The sequence below is a fragment of the Triturus cristatus genome, chromosome 7, assembly GCF_964204655.1.
Source record: "Triturus cristatus chromosome 7, aTriCri1.1, whole genome shotgun sequence".
Lineage (NCBI taxonomy): Eukaryota > Metazoa > Chordata > Amphibia > Caudata > Salamandridae > Triturus > Triturus cristatus.
The window spans coordinates 304,675,668-304,694,307 of NC_140590.1; the positions used below are offsets into that span (position 1 = coordinate 304,675,668).

At 43.5% G+C, this 18,640-nt stretch overlaps 1 long non-coding RNA gene across 1 annotated transcript in view; it reads left to right on the forward strand.

The window, feature by feature from the left end:
- The window catches only part of LOC146809520 (uncharacterized), a 54,586-nt gene extending 39,140 nt beyond the window's left edge, over nucleotides 1-15,446 (forward strand). Inside the window, exon 3 of the long non-coding RNA XR_014965558.1 lies at nucleotides 15,347-15,446. This is a non-coding gene — a long non-coding RNA (uncharacterized LOC146809520). The remainder of the gene's footprint in view (nucleotides 1-15,346) is intronic.
- Nucleotides 15,447-18,640: the final 3,194 nt, after the last annotated feature.

Consider the following 18,640-nt stretch of genomic DNA (forward strand, 5'->3'; position numbering starts at 1 on the left):
AAGGAGGGGGGCTACGCAGCCCCCCTCCTAAAATTAAATAAAAATAAATAAATGGCCAGGCCCCGGTGGATGGGGTCCCCGGGGCCAATTATGGCCTTGGGAGGGGAGCCACGCGGCCCCCTTCCACATTTATGTAAAAAAAAAATAAAAAAGGGGTCAGGCCCTGGGGGATGGGGTCCCCAGGGCCAAAATATTAGGAAAAGAAGGGGGGCACACAGCCCCCCTTCTTAAAACAATGTTTTTTTAAAAGACCAACACCGGAGGCCCCGCCCCCTCCCTGCAGCACTCTGCAAACGCGCCCCCTGGCACGTTTGCAGATGGGGAACTAATTCCCCTTGAATACTGGGGGTCCCTGATGGTCAACTAGCCCACCAGGAACCTCCAGTATGCGCCAGGGAGCTGCTTTGCAGAGAGGTGTTCTGAGGCGACGCCCCTTTTTACTCCTCTCTGCAGCGCAGCTCTATGGCGCTTAATGGAGGTATATGGTGGGCTAGTTGCACCCCAGGGACCCTCAGGATTCAAGGGGAGTTAATCCCCCAACTTAAAATGTGCCAGTGGGCGCGTTTGTACAATGGTGAAGGGAGGGGACGGGGCCTGAGGTGACATATGTGCAAACACGCCCAGTGGCACGTTTCAAGTTGGGGAATTAATTCCTCTTCAATCCTGACGGTCCCTGGGGGCCAACTAGTCCACCATGTACCTCCAGTAAGCGCCACGAAAACTTTTTCGTAAAACAACAGCAGGAAATAGTATTCTTAGGGCTAATAGCTCTCATCCTCGCAACCTCATTTACAGCATCCCCTATGGGGAGCTGCTACGCGCCAAGCGCAATTGTAGTACAGAGCAAGCGTTTAGAGCAGAAGAAGAGGTTATGTGCAAATGCTTTTCAGCGCGTGGTTATAATCAGAAAACCATCGCTGAAGGCAGTAGAAGGGTGGCAGAGGTCACTAGAAATGAATTATTACTCCCCACAAGACAAGAGGTTGAGGGTAAATCTCTGAGATTTATAACCACATTCTCGGGTCAAGCACAGGAGGTACATAAAATACTTGGAAAACATTGGCATTTCCATATGACAGATGATAGCTTGAAAAAGAATCCAAGCAGTAATCCACAAGTGACTTTTAAGAAGAGTTGCTCGTTGCGTGATGAATTGAGCCATAATTTAGTGACTAACACTGGAAGGGGTAACAAGATTGGCCGTCCAGGTTTCCGGTGCTGTAAAAACTGCAAAGCATGTAGCAATAGGGTAGACTGTAGCAAGTTGACACTTTTCAGTTCCAGAAGAGAGTTTAAGATTAAGAAAGTCCTTACTTGCAACACCATGTATTGTGTATATACCCTCATCTGTCCCTGTAATAAATTGTATATAGGGAGCATGATACACCGTGCAAAGAAAAGAGTACTAGAACAGGTTCGTGCTATACAGCATAATAACAGCGAATATTCTGTAGCACGTCATTTATGAACACCATTATCAGAATGAAAAACTACTGAAAATGGTGGTGATTGATGAAGTACCAGCTAGCGTGAGAGGTGGTAACCGCGAACTCGCTCTCCGGAAACTAGAATCTAGGTATATCATTGATTGTGAAACTATGGTGCCCCAAGATTTGAATTCAAGTGAAGAATTGGCTATTCACCTGAATGAGTAAACTGGCTTGATAAATTGTATATAATTGTCTGCTGGCTGTTTCTTTGTATATTTTACATATTTCTTTTCATAGATTTTAACAGTTTAACTCACATTTTTTGTAGGTGAAGGCACTTTTGTACACCATGGCAAGAAAACAATTTTGAATTCTGTAGAAATTGGTTTGATCTCACAATCAGAAAACACCGTGTGGATTTAAGCCCACTTGGGCGGGACTGTGACCATTGTCACAACATGGACTATGGGTAAATGCCCACTTGTGCGTGATGCAATTTCATTTAAAAGGACCGAATAGTAGTGCACTAATTCACACAGTTATTCTATTGGCGGTGTGTTATCATGGAAGAGTTTTTCTATAATGAGATTCTTTCGTATTTGTTATATATCTTATTGAATGAATTTGATTTCCATCATGCTGATGAAATTTTGTCCAGCAACAGAACATCATGCGATATTTTAAACATTGATACATATGAATTTGATATGATTTCTGCAGTGGTTGTACTTGTTTTGAAACACACCATATGGTTGTAGTCCTTTTTCTATTATTGTCACTTTCACTGTTTATAATGAACTACGATACTACTGCTTGCTTATGAGCGTGATCAAGGCGAAAACTGAAACGCGTCGTTTGTAGCCATTAAGACGTATTTTTGCAGCTTGCAAGTGTGTCCGAGTAATTTCTGCTGATATTGTGGGAGTTGTTTGAGGATGGATATACATATATATATACATATATATTATCTACTGGCGGTCGCCAGTAGATAGTTAGAGATAGGACCGTGTTTCCATAGGAAATCTCAAAATTCTATTTTCAATAACTTTCGCGCCGGTTGACGAATCCTCGCGAAATTTTCAAAACTAATGGGGCGCTCCGTTCAGCTCCTACCCTGAGAGTCTCGGGGTGATTCATCAAGCGGGGGCCGAGAAAAAAGGGGGGTCCCAAAACGCGTTTTCCCCATGCATTTTTCCATAGGACCTTTAGACACAGCTACAGCCCGAACGGCTGAACAGAATTACTTGAAATTTGGCAGAGAGGTAGCCATAAGGTCAAGGAAGTGCCTTTTGCAGGTCTGGTGTAAATCTGTTCAGTATTTCCTGAGAAAATAGCATTTAAAAGCATATCAATATCTATACGCGCGCAGCGTGCGCGCACCGTGCGAGCACCCTAACGTGCGCGAGCGTAATTCTGATTGGTGGTTACATGTTAGTCAACGTTCGAATCGTCGAAATCAGGAAGTGTCGGCCGCCATTTTGTTTGTTTTCAGTGCGAGAGTGAAAAAGGAAGGTGGCGAACGTGAAAAGGGGGCAGGGTAGAGAGTTCCTGACCCCCTAGCCTTTGTCAGGGGGTCCCTGAAGGACCCCGAAGGCTGAAATTATTATTTTTTTTTTAAATCGCGGGGGTGCGCGCACCGTGCACGCACGGTGACAAACCAAAAAAAACAAAAAAAACCATTTTTTTAAAAATCACGGGGTGCGCGCACCGTGCGCGCACCGTGCGCGCACGGTGAAAAAAAAAATTTAATACGTAGTTTATTGTAAAATAAATATATAAAAAAATAATAATATATAAATAAATTAGCATTTAAAAAAACGTACAAATTCACTGAAAAAACCATAGGTTTCACACACGTTATAGTTAGGAATTAGCATTTAAAAAACCTTGCAAATTCACTTAAAAAACCATAGGTTTCACACATGTTATAGTTAGGTGGATATTTCACTCGTAAAAAACCAATGAAATTCCCCCGTTATAGTTAGTTCAGATAACTATAACTCGCGCGACCGCCACTCTATCACAAGGATGATGGCATCAGTGATGTCATGAGTGATGCCACTGACCATGTCATGAGTGATGTAATATGTGACGTTATGAGCAGTGGATTGCGGGCGCGCGAGTTATAGTTATCTGAACTAACTATAACGGGGGAATTTCATTGGTTTTTTACGAGTGAAATATCCACCTAACTATACTATGTGTGAAACCTATGGTTTTTTAAGTGAATATATATATATATATACACACGTATATATGTACACACATATATTTGTTTAATTATTTATTTTAAAGAATAAAGTTGTATTTTATTTTAAAATGTTTTTTTAATATTTTAACATTAAATATTATTTATTTTTAAATGCAGGTAATTTGATAACATTCAATGTAATTTATATATCTTTTTAAAAAGTAGAAATACATTATTTTAATTTAAAATTATTTCTTATGGGGATCTGTTTTAAGCCTGTGCCTCGATTATTTTCAACGGGAATGTGCTTCAGTATCCATGCAGTATTAGTGGTTGGCCATAGATGGGGTAATGAGACCGAATATCGAGGAAACAAATTTGTGCTACCATAATATCGAGTGAATAATATTGTGGAATGGAAATATCGAGTGCAAGAATATCGTTGTCAAGAATATCAATTTGAAGGTAAGTAATATCGATTTTAAAGATATAGAAGTCATTAATATAGTTTGTAAAAATATAGTTTAAAATATATTGATTTTAAATTATTGTTTTTTAGAATATATTTTAAAGGTTTATGACATTATTTTTTCGTTTAATTATTGTTAATGTTTCTTACTATATTAGTTACATTTTTAGTAGTTATGAAATTGAATTTGATTTTGTGTTTTTCAGTTCTGTAACGGGTTGTGGGTTAAGAGGGGTATAGGGTGTAAAGTAATTTAGTTATAGTAAATGAATGATTATTTTTTTAATTAATTCTATTTATTTAATTGATATTTAATTTTGTTAATTGTTACTAGTTTTTTATGTAAATGTTTTTGCGGGTTTGTGACATTTATAGGGGTGAAGGGTGGGAAGAATTTGTATTCAATTTATTAAGAATTAGTTGTTAATTAATATTAATTATTTAATTGATAATTAATTATGCTAATTGTGTCATTGTTTTTAGGTGTGGGTTGTGGGGTTTATAGGGGTAAAAGGTGGAAAGTAAACTATTTTTAATAATTAGTAATAATTGTTAATTAATATTAATTACTTATTTGATAATTAATGTTGTTAATTCTTTAAATAAAGGTTTTTTAGGTTTGGGTTGTGGGCTTTATAGAGGTAAAGGGTGGGGAGGAATCTATTTTATTTGTTAATTACTTGTGAAATACTAATAATTATTTGATTGTAAATTAATTAATTTGTGTTAATTGATTTTTAGTTTAATTTTAGGTTGCAGTTGTGGAGTTCATACTGGTAAAGGGTGGGAAGTTAATTTTAATGAATTTAGATTTTCATAAATAATATTTGTTTAATTGATAAATAATTATGTTAATTGTGCAAGTACATTTTTGTACATTTAGATGTGGGTTGTGGGTATTGTAGTGGTATGGGGTGGGAAGTAAGTTGATTTTATATTTTTAATATTAAATATATTTCTATTTTGTTTTCAACATTATTTATGTATTTACTGTTTTTAAATTATTTTCATGTTGTTTAAGACATTTTACTTCTTTTTAATGTTGCACTGACAGGAGTGGGAGTAGTAAATGTTACCCCTCCATAATCCAACACTTTCCATACTGTGTCACTGACTGGAGTGGGAATAGTCCATTTTAAACCTCCACAATTCAACACTTTCCCTTCTGTTGCACTGACTGGAGTGGGGATAGTACATTTTAAACCTCCACAATCCAACAGTTTCCCTACTGTTGCACTGACTGGAGTGGGAATATTCAATTTTTCCCCTACGCAATCCAACACTTTCCCTACCGTTGCACTGTCTGGAGTGGGAACATAAAAATGTTTCCCTCCGCAATCCAACACTTTCCCTACTGTTGCACTGACTGGAGTGGGAATAGTAAATTTTACTACTCTGCAATCCAACACTTTCCCTATAGTTGCACTGATTGGAGTGGGAATACTAGATGTTTCCCCTTCACAATCCACACACTTTTCCTACGGTTGCATTAACTGGAGTGGAAATAGTACATTTTACCCCTCCGTAATTCAACAATTTCCCTACTTTTGCATTGATTGGAGTGGAAATAGTAAGTTTTAGCCCTCTGCAATCCAACACTTTCCCTGCAGTTGCACTGACTATAGTTGCACTGACTAGAGTGGGAATATAACATGTATTCCCTCCACAATCCACCCACTTTCCCTACTGTTTCACTGACTGGAGTGGGAATAGCACATTTTACCCCTCCACAATCCAACACTTTCCCTACTGTTGCACTGTAAAAATGATGAGTTGCAACTTCTATGTGTGCTGTACAAAGCAGCACACATAGAAGTTACAAATCGCCATTTAAGATTGTTTGTGTGCAGGAAGGGACATCTTTCCTGCACATATACAATCATGCCCCAAAATGCAGGCACCCTTGCACTGTGGTTCAAGGGAGTCTGCGTTAGGGCTAGGCAGCTGAAATTAGCGCCAGCGCAGGGGAAAATGCAGGGCTGCACCATATTGTTGTAAATACGGAGCAGCCCAGGGTTTCAGAAGTGGCAGAGCGTGGCGTTAAGCCAAGAAGGCTAACGATGCGCTCCGTCACTTCTTTGTAAATGCCCCTGAGTTTGGTGTCTGAAAGTGGACACTTAATGACTCTACTTGTTATTTTAGTTATAAGCTCTCTGTGGCCAAGGAAGGGGGTGTTCCGCGGAGCCCTTACAAGACTGCTGTGCAATCAGGCTGGTATGTGCATGAGGGCCAGGCTTCCAGAGGTGAGGAACACATTGGCCTGTGCATGACCAAAACTGCATGGAGTAATTAGACCCAGTGGGGGCTGTAACTGCCTGTTGTACTAGGTGCTTGCAGGGCTACATCGGTTGAAATCTTGACCAGGCAGAAGAGGCTCAACCTGCCAGTATCCTCTGGCTCCACAAGAAACCCAGCAAAGATTTCCGACTCAGGCATAAGCCTGTTGCTCAGACTCGGCTACAGAGACACTCGCAATTGATTCAATCTGAACGGAGACAGGGTCAAAGGCAGCTGAAAGGTCCAGTAGGATGAGGGCTGGAGTCTCGCCTCGGTAAAGGAGGGTGTGGACATCGTCCATAGTGGCGAGGAGAGCGGTCTCAGTGCTGTGATTGCTTGTGAAGCCCGATTGGGAGAGGTCCAGGATGTTGTTAGTTTCAGTGAACTAGGACAGTTGGGCGTTAATGGCTTTCTCGATGACTTTGGCTGGGAACAGAGAGATGTTTTTTCAGCAGAGGGTTGATCTCTGCATGCTTTCAGTCTTCCCGGAAGGTTGTGGACTCAATGGAGCAGTTAATGGTGCGGCAGAGTTTGGTGCAATGGAGTGCTGGCTCTGTTGAAGTTGTGGTGAGCGCAGGGGTCAGAGGGGACTCTGGAGTGGATGTTCTTCAAGATCCTTAGGGTGTCTTCTGAGATTAGGGTAGTCCAGTTGGTCAAGGTCTGCTGGGGGCTGGAGCCATTGAGTACAGTAGTTGCAGGTGGGGTGGATGAGTCTTGGATTGCGAAGCTGTCATGGATCTCCTTGATCTTGCAGTGGAAGAAGGTGGTGAGGTTTGGAGTTGGGGGATGTCTGCTGTCTGTGCTGGGTTTCGCAAATTCTTTGACCCCGGCGAAGAGTTCTTTGCTGTTGTGTGCCTTGATGTTGATGTGTTCCTCAATGGCTGCTTTCTTTGTTGTTCTGATGAGGCGGTGGTGTGTGGTGATGGCAGAATTGAAGGCTGTGTGGTGTGCTGTGATCTAGCTGCTCCTCCCTCTTTTCTCAAGCTGTCTGCAGGTGTGCCTGGATTCTTGGAGAGTGGGGCAGAACCAGCTGGCTTCCTTGGAGGGCTGCTTGTCTCATGGTTTCCTAAGATGAGCCAGTGTGTTGGTGAAGTCGGAAATCCAGCGGTGGAGGTTGAGTGCTGAGGTGTTGGTGTCTGTGGATGTCTGTGGTGGGGTCTTGCTAAGCAAGGTGGTGAGCTAGTCTTCAGTGACCTTATTCCAGCTTCTGCATGGATTACGGTGGGTGTGGTCGCATACGGTGGGTTTGGTGAAGGAGACGTGGATGGTCCAGTGTGGCTGACGGAGATGTTGTTGCTTGCGGAGAAGATGGGGTTGAGCATGAGTCCTACCGAAGGGGTTGGCGTTGTGACCAGTTGTTTGAGTACAATGGTGGCCAGTTACTCCAGTAGGGATGAGGTGTTGTGGTCTTCGAGGTTGTCCAGGTGGAAATTGAGGTTGCAGAGGAGGATGTAGTCCATTGAGGTGAAAGCGTGGTAAGCGATGAAGTTGGTTACGGCATTGCTGAAGGTGGGTGGGGTCCGGGAGGTCTGGAGACGAGGGTGCCACAGAGGGTGGTGTTTGGGTTGGTCTGGATCTGGAAATGGAGGTGCTCCATGTTGGGTGAGGGGTTGTCAGAGCTGGTTGGGAGGCGGAGAGTATCTTTGTGTACGATGGCGATGCCTCTTCCTAGTTTATTGACACTGTCCTTGTGGATGATTTTGCTTTCCATCTGGGATGGCGATTGAAATGTCTAGCGCTGAACTGGAGTTCATCCAGGTTTCTGTGAAGATGGCGACATTGGGGGAGATGAAGTCGAGCAGGTCCCAGAGCTCCATGTGTGTCTTTTGAGGGACCAGGTGTTTAGTTGGATGCAGCTGAGGTGGTCGGGTCCTGTTCTAGAGGGTTGTGTGGCAGGTGTTTGGTTTTGGGAGGCCGGTGAAGGAGCAGTTCCAGGTGCGGCAGGTGAACTGGACTTAGGTGTTCACTGGTATTGCGAGGTGGCAAGCAAAGTGGCATTGAAATTGGGGGCATGGAGGGTGTTGGCGTTGTAGCAGTAGATGGTCCAAGGATCAGAGTCCGTGGCGCTAAGTGCAGCTCAGGCACGGACTGGCGCAGATTGGCTTACCTTTGTGCGGCCATGCATCGGCTGCCATTAAGTAGTGTGATGGGGAGGACTGGACAGCTGGGAGGCCGGAAAGTGGGATAGCGGCGCTGGAGGGGGCAGGCCGTGGGTGATATACAGCTGTGGGGGCATGGAGATAAAAAGGCACAAAAAGTGCAGAAAGAGAAAGAAAATGACAAAAAAGCAGAAACGATGAAAGTAAGGAAAAAGAGAGATCAGAGGTGAAAAGACAGAAAGCAGAGAGACAGAAAGCAGAACAGAAGCAGAGCAGAGATGCTCCCCACTGCACCACCAGCAATGAGGCACAGCCAGGTGCCTGAGGGTGGAGGAGGGCATCGAACTCACAGACCTACAAGGGTCCGAAGCAGCAGCTACTAGGCGGAGCTGTGCAGGAAGGGAAGCAGTTCACGGACAAGGCTTCAAAGACAGAGCTCAAGCATCAGGCTACGTTCTCTGACAAATTGTTGCTTGTTCTTTTAACATGTGATTGGTGCTTACTTCTCAGACTCCAAAGTTCATGGAAATTTTAAAGTGAACAATGTGACAATATTGTGGGGTACAGGGAGTGTGAAAGGAAAGGGGCGTTGTAGGATGGCATTTATTTATAACCCACCACAAAATGTAAATACCTGTAAATAAACGGTACACATTTTTCAGAATATATCAGTAGTTATTATTATTATAGTTGCTTGTGAAGCGCAGCTGACACCTTATGGGTAACCTGGCGCTGTGATAAGATGTTAGCTGAGTGTGGAAAGGACTGTAGCCCCTGCCCAGAAGGAATTAGCAGGGAACCGGGGAGCTTACCCGGGGATAGAGACAGGTTTTTATCCTTTTGTGAACTGCAGAATGTTATCTATATGTCTAATATCAAATGGAAGTTTGTTCCAGAGGCGGGGGACTGCCGTGCAGAAGGCCCTGCCTCCTGATTTAACTTTCTTGACTCTATGCACCCTCACCAGGTTTGCCGATGAAGAACGAAGCGTTCGGGGGGGGGGTAAGGGGGGGGCAATACCAGTTTAAGTTTTTCCTGCAGGGATTTGGGTCCATGTCCATGCAGGGCCTTGAACATTATGCATAATGCCTTAAATTGTATTCTCTGCGGGACTGGCACCCAATGCAAATCAGAGAGTGCCAGGGAGTCAGAAGAACGGCGCGATCGCCGTAATGCTATCTTTGCAGCCATGGTCTGTATTCTCTGCAATCTCTCAATCAGTTATTGTGGGGAATCTAAAAGCAGAGCATTGCAGTAGTCCAGTCTGCTGAGGATAGTACTGCGGACTATCAGCGTTCTTGCCTCCAAGGAGAACATCAGGAAGATTTTCCGGAATGCTCTAATCAAACAGAAGCAACTTCCAACTGTCTTGACATGTTTTTCTAATGTCAGTTTGTTATCAAACATGACTCCCAGATTGCGTACAGCATTACTGGGAGCCAGTGAGCTACTGGAGGGAGTTGGCCAGAAGTTAGATGGAAGTGTAGGGGGAATTCTTCCTATTGCACAATCTCTGTCTTCTCAGAATTAAATTGAAGAGAGTTCTCCCTGAGCCAAGTTGCTATATCCTGCAGACATGCATGAAAGTCTGTTAGAGACACTGATTGCTCACCCTCTAAAGACAGGATAAGCTGGGTGTCATCTGCATAATTCACGAAGTTAACATTATGAGATCTAATGATGGCAGGTAGAGGGCTCATATAAATGTTAAATAGGATAGCGCTGATTGCCGATCCCTGTGGGACACCATGCAGTATGTTAGAAAACCTGGACCGAAGAGGGGGGGAAGGCTACTGCTTCTTGTCTGTTGGATAAGTAAGAATGAAACCACTTAAGGGCTGTGCCCGTCCCTCCCACCTCTTCAAGCCTGGATAAGAGAATCCCATGGATTACCGTATCGAATGCGGCAGACAGGTCGAGGAGAACCAGTATGGCGACTGCCCCGTCTGCTCGCATCCGTAGATTGTCCATAAGGGTCACCAGGGCAGTGTCCGTCCCACAGCCTGGGCAAAATCCAAATGATACCATGTCCAGAATGTTATTTATTTCTAAAAACTTGGAGTGCTTTACTAACCACTCGTTCCAGAATTTTTACTGGATATGGTAGGAGGGAAATGGGTCTGTAGTTCAGTTATAAAGCAAACACAAGCATTTGCAATGCAAATAGGTCTCGCATTTGTGAGTTAGAGCTATTGACATTGTAAATGGCAATGTTTTTTTACCTACACGTTTTATTTTTGGAGTGAATGTATGTAGTGTGCAAAATCCCTTGGAAAGGCCCTGCACTTCGTAATAAATATATACTCGCATCTATGAGAAAATCGACATTAACTAAACAAAATGCCGGAATGCGTATCAGTTTTAACAGAGTTTTAGAACGTGCTGGTTGCTTAGTTTCATAGCATTCATTTTTATATTTACTCTTTTACACAGCATCCAAAGTAGGTTACCTAACCCGAAAGCCCCGAGTTGTTAAATGACCCATAGAAGGGAGTGTTTTACAGTTGAGCAAATGTGTCCAAATGTAATTTTTGTAGTGCCATGGAATGATCAGCCAATGAGGAGCAGGTATTTAACTACGCATTCAAAACGCACGGTATTGTGGCTGTTTGTTTGTACACAACCACCTCTCTTAATATGTATATTAACACAGAGCTTCATCTACCAGACAGTGATCACAGAGGGGTGACTAAAGCACAGAACAAAATGTTTTCATTTATCCGGAGTATGAAGGCACCCGGAAGGCTTAGGTGCCCGCCCGGAGAGGCTAGGGATCCCAGCGCTTCTACAGACTCTGCCGTGCTCCTGTGCACCAGCAGGGCACAGCTCAAAATCTGCCACTTCTGCTAAGAATAGGTGAGGGGGATGAGGTTGGGGCATGCGGGAGTTGCCGGCAGATTTCCAGGTTATTGAAAGTGATGATTCTGACGTGAGGCAATGGAGACTGACTTTGTCTGTTTGTCTGCACCAGTCTATTTCTTTACCATCTACCGGACTCACTGCCAAGTATCTATTCATCTCTCTTTGTTAGAGGTGCGCAAGCCAATATATTATTTAACAGGTAGAGCCAGCTAGAGACGAGCCAAGCGTATACGTGCCAGTGGGCAAGCCGTGAAAATGATCGGTATGTTAATCATACATTAAACATTATGTAAATGTGCGATAATGTCTCTTCAGAATTCAAAAAAGTGCATTTCTTTAGCGCGTCACCTCAGTACACAAGATTATAGCTCTGAATTGAGAGGAAGTTATTTAAAGTGCTCGTTTTAAGCATGAGTTAAAACTCTGCCGCTCCTCCCGCCCGACAACAATGCTATTTGAGACGAGACCTAATGAAGAATATTTTGTATATTTTGTATTATTCTGAAGTGTAATGGAAACAAAGATTTTAATAGGATCAAGACACTTTTACTTAGTGATGCACAACTGATAAATATTGAATGCAACCCGATTTCCACACATTATCATTTGAATGCTATAGATTTTTATCAGTAAAACTGTTTGTCTGTGCAAATTAAGGGTCCGATTCAGATCCTGGAAAAACCGGGTACGAACCGTCGGTCGGAGCGTTTTCTCCGTCCGACTCGTACCCGGTAAAAACACCATACAAACTTGCAAGTACGATTCGTACGGAAACACCATTTCCGTACGAGTCGGAAAAAACACCGACCGACTGCAAAATACATACGAATGTGATCCGGAACACCGCGGACGTGACGTCCGGACGGAGTTAGGCATGTTTTTACGTCCCAGCAAGTACAATTCGTACCGACAGCAGTCCGGACGGCAATATTTTTACGGCACCCAAAAAGTGCCGGAAAAGCGAAGTACGCCGCGATGCGAGCGGAATAGGGGGCCCGGTATGCGCCGTCCCCCTCCCCAGCCCACCGTATGTACGTGCCATCCCCCCCCAGCCCTGTGGATGGACGCACCATACCCCCAGCCCCCCGTGGAAGGACGTGCCGTACCTCCAGCCTCCCCGCGGAAGGACACACTGTACCCCCCCAGCCCCCCGTGTGTACGCGCCGTACCCCCAGTTCCCCCGCGGAAGGATGCGCCGTACCCCCCCAGCCCCCCGTGTGCACGCGCCGTACCCCCAGCCCCCCGGCGGAAGGACACGCCGTACCCCCCCCAGCCCCCCGTAGGTACGGTGCGGACCCCCACCCGTGTATGTACGGCGCGTACCCCCGGGGGTCCGCACCGTACCTACGGGGGGTGGGGGTACGCGCCGTACATACACGGGTGGGGGTCCGCACCGTACCGGGGGTGGGGGTAAGCACCGTACATACACGGGTGGGGGTCCGCACCATACCTACGGGGGTGGGGGTACGCACCGTACATACACGGGTGGGGGTCCGCACCGTACCTATGGGGGGCTGGATGGGGCTACAGCGCGTCCTTCCACGGGGGGCTGGGGCTACGGCACGTACACACGGGGGGCTCGGGGGGGCGGCGCGTCCTTCCGCGGGGGGGCTGGGGGTACGGCACGTACATACGGGGGGCTGAGGGGGGACGGCGCGTACATACGGGGGCTGGGGGGGTGGCGCGTACCGGGCACCTATTTGGACGTCTCCATGGTTGCTATAGGAGTTCGCTCCGGACGGTCTTTTTACCATACAGTTGTACAATCGGACGGACGGTACGAATCGTACTTGCACGCTCGGACTTCAGTTTTCAGATTCGTACGTAAAAATGTCCGGGGACGTGTCGGACACCTTTTCCGACCCGAGGACGTGTCGGGGAATTTACCCAATGCGATTCGTATGGACTTTTTAACATACGAATCGTACTTGCCAGTTTGTACGGGACTTGTACGATTCGTACGGTAAAAAATCCAGATACGATTCGTACGGGGAATATTTTTCCAGGATCGGAATCGGCCCCTAAGTGTCTATTTCAGTGGGAAATATGTTGCCTGTAAATGACAGTGTGCTACTGCATGATCCATTCATAATATATTTGCGATAGTGTGCTCCAAAATACACCAAGAGCTACATACTCCTCCCCTGTTGAATACATTTTTTATTTATTTTTTATTTACTTCACAAAGCCATTTCAACATAGAATGTGCTCACTATACGTGATCATACACAATCATCCACTTGTGTATGACTTTCAAATATAAATTGAGGGATGTGGATGTCGCCTAACGACCAGTGCTGCGGACTTCGGTGATGAGAGACAAGGTTCGAGTTCCGGCGTTGGCTCTTGGCCAATCACTTAATCTTGTGTGCTTAAAATAAATTGAATCCTGAAAATAAAAGGAATCTGACATCATTCAAAGTAATCTGGTGCTAATGTATAGCTCTGTAGTGCTCTAGGGCAGTGTTCGTGATATAAAACGACAAATTATATAAAGACCATGGAAATTGATTTTTTGGTTTGTTAGTAACTTTGGGGTAGTTTGAGAAATCTTAATGAAACTTTCCCAAAAGAAGTCTTGTCCACCTTAGCTCCTTACTGGAAAGTTTTGCGGTGCTCCACCAAGCAGGGGTGAGAAAAAGGGGCAGTCCCAAAACACGTTTTCCCTATGCAATTTGCTATAGGAAAATAGAACGGTGATGCCACAAAAACTACTGAACGGAATTGCAGCAAATTTGCCAAAAAGCTAGATCTTGAACAAGAAAGCGTGCTTTTTTGTGATATGGTATAAACCGTTTTTGAGAAAATGAGGTATATTTTACACAGCAATTCCATTAAAGCTATAATAATAACGTGAGTGTCAGGTATTATTAATTTTTATGTGTATCAAATTATTTAACACTTTTGTTGTGCTTATCTCAAAATTAGATAGACAGCACTACCATGTGGTGAATTATCATTAGGGCTGTGTTGAGAGCAGCAGAGTGTTCCTGCCAACATGATGATCCACCTTCCAAATTTGAAAGCGGGCAGACCATAGCTTGATCACGGCGGGGACTATTCCATCCCTGCCATGGCCAAACTTCTCCGACGGCCCGATGAATTAAGTGCTTTCAGAGATTTGGCTATATGTCTGTCCGCCCAATTAGGATAGGTGGATATAGAGCCGTTTTTATGGCTCATCACCACCAGGCAAACTCAGATGGTAAGGGGCAGTAAAAAACAAAAAACAAAAAGAAAGAAAAAGTCCCCTTCGCCATAAAAAACTACTTTGGGTTTTTGTATTTGAAAATAAAAAAAACTTTACTGATTGAGTCCGTCATGTTTGACAGAGCCATAGGGTAAATTTCAAGTGCATTCACAGGAACCTCCTCTCTTCCTCGCTCCATTCCTCTGATTATTTTATACTCACTAAAACCCATTAATAACTTTATCAATAGGGAAATCATTAAGTCTACATTACTTTCTGCTTTTTTCAGGAATTCTCCCCTGCCATCTTCAGTTGGTTGCAGATATGATCCTTGATTTTGTCCATCTTATGCTCCTTAGATCTTTTCCTCTTTAGACTGCCACTGCCAGCCTCTGGCTCTACACCTGGCCAATCGTGGGAAGGTGTCCCTCCCTTCATTGTCTCTTGGCCGGCCGCTACCATGCATTGGATAAACAAGACTATTGTGGTTAGGTTATACTTATAGGCTCAACAGTATCAGCCAACAATGTTCGACATTGTTCATAGGATCAACAGTATGAACCAACAATGTTAGAAAATGCTCATAATCCTTGAGACCTACCCATTTTGGGTCTATTTATTACTTGGAGTCTTGTCTTTCTTTTAGATAGCATGTGCAGTCTTTTTCACCTTGTTGAGTCACAAGAGTTGATTCCAGTTTTAGGGCGTGTTTTACACCAGTCTTTTGTGGTTAAGAAGCAACTGGTGCTTGCTTTAATGTTCTAGTGTATGTGTGCGTGCGCTGGCGGGTACGCATCTTTACTTAGCTTGCTATTTCTTTGTTCACAGGTTTGCCCGATCCAGAATGCCAAGCAAGAGCTGCAGCAATGAAAGGGAGCGGAGTGCAGTCCCTCTCAATAATGTAGCAGATTGCTGCAATCAGGTAAATTGGATAAGGTGATCAGCTGAGTTGAGTAAGCGAAATGCCATTATCGTAATGTGGCGGGGGGAAATGGGAGGCAGCGATGGAAATAGGCGGGCGGATTGCCACCGCCATGCGGGCGGTGGCGATCCGCCCGCCAACATAATCAACCCAGTTGTGCATTCAAATGCACAACATGCATTTTTTACCTTGCGGCGGGTGCTGCTTGCAATGGCGGGACCGCCGCACCTATGGTGGGCGGTCCCTTTAGCCGTTGCGGTGTCCGCCCGCTATCGCAATAGACCCCTATGTGTCCAAAACTCAGTTTCACTCTTTTCATGCTAAATTCATCATCCATTTCGTTCATATGATGAACTCTAGGAAACACTAACGCAAGATAACAAGATCCAACCCAATTATGCGGCAAATTGAAACAGGCACCATACATAATTCGCCCATTCGTTCTTGCTAAAGCTTTAACCTAGGGTGCAAATTCGACAATCTAAATTCTTCTTCTTACTTTATCTGCTCCATTATAATCTTTCTTCTTCCCAGTCACAATCTTCTCTCCTCCCTCATTATATTCTCTAATGAAATTATGTTCTTCACTGCTCAAAACACATGCATTACCCTAGTTGGTAATTTTAGTTTCATGCTTATTTTGTGGGGGAAAAAAACTTAAAAATGTATCATATTTAACAGTTATGTTATCTTCTTTTATAGGTAAATCCTCTAAAGAGGCATTGAAATCCGTTAGCCAAGGAGCAAGAAATTCATCACTATTAAATTACATGACATACGAAATTGGAAGCTGAACATAAATTGATCCCTCACCAGCAGAAGTAAGAAGAAAAGTACAAATGTAATCCCCTTTAATCTTCATAAAATGTATCTATTGATGTATCTTTTTAGTATAAATATTATCTTAAAATCCATTAGTGAAGTTCTGTTTATCCTCTAGCATATCATGTTTCAATCTATTCTTAACAATAGTTAACTCAACGTTCATAGAGGCATGTCCCACCAGAGTCAACAAGCACAACAACAGCTCAACTAAGACCATTATTATTGTTAATATTATTACTAACATATACACACACACTAAACCCTAGCAATTGCTAGGGAAAGGAACAAGAGGCTACGGGGTATTCAGGGTGATCTGGCCTCCAAGTAAGACAAGTGCACATAAAAAGGAGCTACCCTGAATAAATGTCTGATTCTAAGGTGGAAAAAGGCGCACTACGCCTCCTTCTGTGGGGTGCTAGGCATATCAAAAAATATGAAGGACTGTCCTCACACACCACCAGGTGTCATGCTTCATCATCGGCAGTCCTCTCTCGCTAAAAACCACGTTTGATAGAGAGCGGGCCTACTAACCCTACAATTTGACAACATTTTCTGTTCTCCAGCTTCTATTTGAAACAAACAAAATTATTGTGAGGGTCAAAATTTTAAAGACAACAAAAACTTTCTTTACATAATAAAAACATTTTTCTTTTTTTTTATTTTCTTTAAAACATTCAAAACAAACATTCAAAATAACTTTCTTTTGTTTACTTCATTCCAACGTTCAATCCAGACTGTGATTTTAAGACTTTTTAATTATTTTTCAGTTCAACTGTTTTAACTGTCTCTTTATTCTTTGAAGGTGGTTCTTCATCTATCTCTATTCCACTCTCAGATTCACTCTCACAGTTGTACTGACAATGACTAATTCTTCTTGTTCCTCCTTGGATACTGTGGCTAGTTATACCCATTCAAATGAGGCATATTTTCTATTTGGAACTCTTCTCCTTGTTGAGCTTTTAGCAATAGGTGATTCACTTCCACTAGTTTCCGAATCAAATTGTTCCTTAGGCTTTTCTGATTCAAAATGCTGTCTTTTGCAAGATCTTTTCCGCGAAATATCTTCTTCAGCTTTTCTTTGTTCACCACCAGTCTTTTTTAGGTTTTCTTTACTCTCTGAAGAACTTAGACTTGAGTTTGATGTTGTGCTTGAACCTTGATCAGCCTTGTCTACACACATCTCTGCAAACTGATTTCTTCCTCTGGGGGTTCTAGTAACTTGGATTTTTAACTGCAATTTCTAATTGTTTGGATCAGGGTCTACTTTTTCTTTCTGCTTCTCATGCTTTTGGCTCTTACAGTGGAACAGCTCCTCACTCTGATCCTCGCTTTGAAAACTGGACTGTAGGATTTTTAGGTTCTTCATCAGTTTTCACTAACCTAAAATTTTATAAGTTAATTCCTTTTTTCACTTGTTTCAAATTCTCACTCCACTCTGGATCCATGCTGCAAACTGGAACTTGGGTTTGAGCTTCACTTTGTGCTTGACTTTGTAGGGTAGCAGCTGATTCAGTGGCTGTTTCTACCACTTCTTCTGTTGCTTTCATCCATTTTGTATGAGCAGTGTGGGTCCACTGCAGCACTCCAGCATGCTTCACCGCAGTGTTTTTTGTCAATATGACCCGATAGGGTCCGTGCCAATGAAGTTCTTCCTGACATGCTTCTAGACCACTATCTGGTCTCCAGGGTTCTGACTGTGGCAGGTGATGTCCTCTGTAGATTCTGTTGCCACATTCACCTCGTGAGTGACAGATTCTATCATATCAGCTAGACCTATGCAGTAATCTAGCACATTGTCATCAGTCATTCGAACTAATGCAGCTGAAGAAATGTATGCAAGTCTCATGGCTCTTCCCATGATCACCCCACGAGACGATGAACCAGTCTTTCGGTTAGGAGTACTTCTCATGGTCATTAAAACAATATGAAGTGCGCTGGGCACTTTGAACCAGCTGAAACATATACTTTAGTGAATGTTTTTAGAGTCCCATTAGCTCTCTCTACCACACCTTAAGATTGAGAATGATAGCTATAATGGAACCTTTGATTTATCTGTACTGCTGTGCAGATTATTGGCAAAACCTCATTTTTAAAATAAAAGGAAATGAAATGTATTTGTAAAGCGCACACATAATCCAAAGAGGGTCCCTGCGATTGCCTGCCTAACAGCGCTGATCGTCCTATCAAGCTTGTTCAAAGAGCCAGGTTTTTCGGTTTCCTTGAAGACAGATAGCTCAGAAATGGAACAAAGTTCCATGGGGAGATTGTTCCAGGCCATTGAGCCAAGGTAAGAGAAGGATCCGCCTCCGATTCTGGCCTGGTGTATTTTAGGAATTCTGGCTAAGTAATCTTGAGTTGACCAGAAATTCCTGGGA